Raw genomic sequence first — 4630 nt, 5'->3', positions numbered from 1 at the left:
TGGCGTACTAGGAAACATATATTTATATAAGTGTTCCAGTCACAAATCCAGCATTCTGGAGCAAACTCACTAAAACATACTAAATCAAGTTGTTCCAAGAATGAGAAATTATATTAATTACTTCTATATATGTATAAACTTTCACATAAAGAAGAGGAGAGAAACTTACTATGGCTGCCCGGTTGCCGTAAGCAAGTTTCATATGTTTTCATTGGCAAGGCGATTTGGTGCTAACTCTCAGCCCCACATTTTAAACATTAAAAACTACCAATAAACATTAGCTTTTGAATTTGATGATTTACTGTTGTTTATAAATCATAATTTGAAAATTAGGCCAACCAACATCGCTAAATTGAATGCGCCGTTGTGCTAACAAATGCAGCTGTGTGAAGAAGCTAGACTTTGTTCAGACTTTTCAAAACTACTATGCTTTTTCAGATACAAGTATTTTATCATATATATGCTTTTAAAATATGCATTAACGTTTCAATTTTAATTAAAACTTCCAACCAAGAACTAAATGGATTTTTTTTCCAACTAGAAATTTTTTAAAACAATTAGACCTAGTTGGGATGGGGAAGTTCAGGTGGCATGCACACCGTATAGTGAAATCACTGTGTGGTAGGGAAGAGACTCATTCTTGCAAAGAAAGTGGGGAGCACAGAGAAATACTGGGACTATTGAATCTGTGATGCTGTATGGAATACGGGTGACCATTTATAATATTATTGATACCAATATTACAAAATTCAAGGAACCTTATACCAGATATGCCATGTAAGGTATCAGTGGAAAAGGTATGATATTGCTAAATATAATAAGCTTGTTTATATATATGTATCATTTTTGTATCATGAGTTATAAATACATGTGGTGTATTGATATCTCAAACTTGTGTATCTGGGTGATACCGTCAGACAGATTGGCATCAGCACTACCCAGGCTGCTTGATGGCCCATCAAGGACAATCAGCTGTACAATGAGCCCACTGAAAAAAGCCAAAAAGAAAAGGAGGACTTGTGGCACCTTAGAGACTAACCAATTTATTAGAGCATAAGCTTTCGTGAGCTACAGCTCACTTCTTCAGATGCATATCGTGGAAACTGCAGCAGGCTTTATATATACACAGAGAATATGAAACAATACCTATTCCCACCCCACTGTCCTGCTGGTAATAGCTTATCTAAAGTGATTTCCAGCACAAATCCAGGTTTTCTCACCCTCCACCCCCCCACACAAATTCACTCTCCTGCTGGTGATAGCCCATCCAAAGTGATAACTCTTTACACAATGTGCATGACAATTAAGCTGGGCTATTTCCTGCATAAATCCAGGTTCTCACATCCCCCCCACCCCCATACACACACAAACTCACTCTCCTGCTGGTAATAGCTCATCCAAACTGACCACTCTTCAAGTTAAAATCCAAGTTAAACCAGAACATCTGGGGGGGGGGGGTAGGAAAAAACAAGAGGAAACAGGCTACCTTGCATAATGACTTAGCCACTCCAAGTCTCTATTTAAGCCTAAATTAATAGTATCCAATTTGCAAATGAATTCCAATTCAGCAGTTTCTCGCTGGAGTCTGGATTTGAAGTTTTTTTGTTTTAAGATAGCGACCTTCATGTCTGTGATCGCGTGACCAGAGAGATTGAAGTGTTCTCCGACTGGTTTATGAATGTTATAATTCTTGACATCTGATTTGTGTCCATTTATTCTTTTACGTAGAGACTGTCCAGTTTGACCAATGTACATGGTAGAGGGGCATTGCTGGCACATGATGGCATATATCACATTGGTGGATGTGCAGGTGAACGAGCCTCTGATAGTGTGGCTGATGTTATTAGGCCCTGTGATGGTGTCCCCTGAATAGATATGTGGGCACAGTTGGCAACGGGCTTTGTTGCAAGGATAAGTTCCTGGGTTAGTGGTTCTGTTGTGTGGTATGTGGTTGTTGGTGAGTATTTGCTTCAGGTTGCGGGGCTGTCTGTAGGCAAGGACTGGCCTGTCTACCTGTGAGTCAGCATAACATATAGGGACATGCCTATGGACAAGGTGTGATGAGAGAATTTTGCCTCAGTTGCCCAGAATACCTTATTGAGCTCTGAATGGGGAAAATCTGCAGAAAAACCTTGGAAGGGGTTTAAATTTGCTGAAACTATAAAAATTGCTTAAATGAACATAAAAAGAGTGGTGATGGTGTCAGGACCCTTTGATATACTTAAAACAGTAATTAGTTTTAAGAATAGGGCTTTAATGAAATAAAAATTACTAATAGTTTAAATTAGAAAATACAGTAATGGCAGCCACAGGATTATGTAATATAGTAGAAAATCCCATAGTAATACATGGGAGCTCATAGAAAAGGAATAGGGATGATGCAATCTAGACAAGGGATTACATCACTTCCCCTGGGGAATGACTCAGCAAAATTCCACAGAAATACACTGTAGCTCATAGAAACCAATGGGACCTCCAGATAGAAAATGGCTAGAGTTCATCTAAAGGTCAGTTGAAAACCCCCATTGAAATGCATTGAGCCCATAGAAGTATATGGGACAGGGGAGTAGCTTTCTATACAAGTGACTAATTAACATACACTAATTAATCATTAACATATGCTAATATCTGGAATCTGGCTGAGGTGGAAAGTCACCTCAGTACACGACATAAAACAGAATATGCAAATCCTTAAAAACTGATTGGCTGAATTACAATAATACATTAATAGTTAATGAGCTAAAACTATATAAAGGCAGTAATTGGCAGGCTAAAGTATTAAGTGTTAATTAATATAGTGTTCTATCTATTTAAAGTGATACATTGTTATAAAGTATGGTGTTAACTGAATAATCGTATTGTTATACTGTTGTATGTAAAAAGAAAAGGAGTACTTGTGGCACCTTAGAGACTAACCAATTTATTTGAGCATGAGCTTTCGTGAGCTACAGCTCACTTCATCAGATGTTTACCGTGGAAACTGCAGCAGACTTTATATACACACAGAAATCATGAAACAATACCTCCTCCCACCCCACTGTCCTGCTGGTAATAGCTTATCTAAAGTGATCAACAGGTGGGCCATTTCCAGCACAAATCCAGGTTTTCTCACCCTCCACCCCCCCACACAAATTCACTCTCCTGCTGGTGCTAGCCCATCCAAAGTGACAACTCTTTACATAATCAAGTCGGGCTATTTCCTGCATAGATCAAGGTTTTCTCACATCCCCCCCACCCCCATACACACACAAAACTCACTCTCCTGCTGGTAATAGCTGATCTAAACTGACCATTCTCCAGGTTTAAATCCAAGTTAAACCAGAACATCTGGGGGGGGGGGGTAGGAAAAAACAAGAGGAAACAGGCTACCTTGCATAATGACTTAGCCACTCCCAGTCTCTATTTAAGCCTAAATTAATAGTATCCAATTTGCAAATGAATTCCAATTCAGCAGTTTCTATGTGATAGTTAAAATTGTCATTGTAGTACTGTCTTTATTTCTTGTGCCGCTTCCTTTACATTGTATCTGTAACCTTTACTGTTTGATTTTTGCCTCTCTCTCCTCTTTTATTGTAATCCTTCACTTCTAAATAATTTTTGTTGTTGATGAATTTACTGCTTCCTGCCTATTCTTGATCGGAGGGCTGTATCCACGTCCTTCAAGGGGAAAGTTAGTTGGCCTTGGTCAGCGGCTTTTCTCTGGAAGGTCCATAGGGCAGGTCACAACCTTAATATCAGAATAAAGGGTTTCAATTAAAAGCAAATCTTCTTGTTACAAGGGGACTCCAAATAATTTTCCATGCCCATATGCTGTGAGCTTGCGTTTGGGACAAGAAATGTACAATTTACATGGCAGAGTCAGGTAATCTAAAAAGGCAGTTGCATCACCTCCATTTCATCTTCAGTCCTGCTTCTTTCCTCTGGAGAAACTTCTTTCCAAACTGAAGCTCTGAACAAAGGACTGATAGACCCATCTAAGCTTTCCACGTGTTCCAGACAGACTTTACAAGACAGCAAACTCACCAGTGCTGCGAACAACCTGACATGAACTCTGAAGTCATATGTATGTATCTGATTGCTTTGCCAATATAACACCTCTCTTCTCCTTTTCTTTTCTTTTTAAATAAATCTTTGATGTTAGAAACTAAAGGACCGGCTGGCGGTGCGGTATTTTGATCCGGACAAGTAGCGATCTGGTCACGTGGCTGGCCCCTTAGGGGTCAGAGAAGAACACTGTGTTTAGCGACTGGAGTTTTAAGTAACTTCTCACTTTACTGGACTAGGTGCTGACTGGGAGCCAGAGACTGGAATACAAAAGAGGGGGCTGTGTGAGGGAGCGGCTAGCGGCGGGGGCAGGGGGTCCCGCTACTTCCTCCCCTCGGCCCACGAAGCAAACCGGCTGCCCGAGGTGCTGCGCTAAGAGGCTGGTGGCGATGCGGGGCCGCGGCCCCTCGTGCACGTCCCCCATGTGGAGCGGTCCCGAGGCCCGCGCCGCGCTCTGCCCCACCGGCCACAGCTCCCCTTGAGCGGCGGGAAACCAGCACTTCCGCTCTCCGAAGAGCCCGGCAGTCGCCCTGGCAACAGGGGAGACATCGGGGCGGGGCTTCCTCTCAAGCCGCCAATCAAACGG

This window comes from Lepidochelys kempii, chromosome 2, assembly GCF_965140265.1.
Source record: "Lepidochelys kempii isolate rLepKem1 chromosome 2, rLepKem1.hap2, whole genome shotgun sequence".
NCBI classification, from domain to species: Eukaryota; Metazoa; Chordata; order Testudines; family Cheloniidae; genus Lepidochelys; species Lepidochelys kempii.
This window is presented reverse-complemented; position numbering follows the sequence as displayed.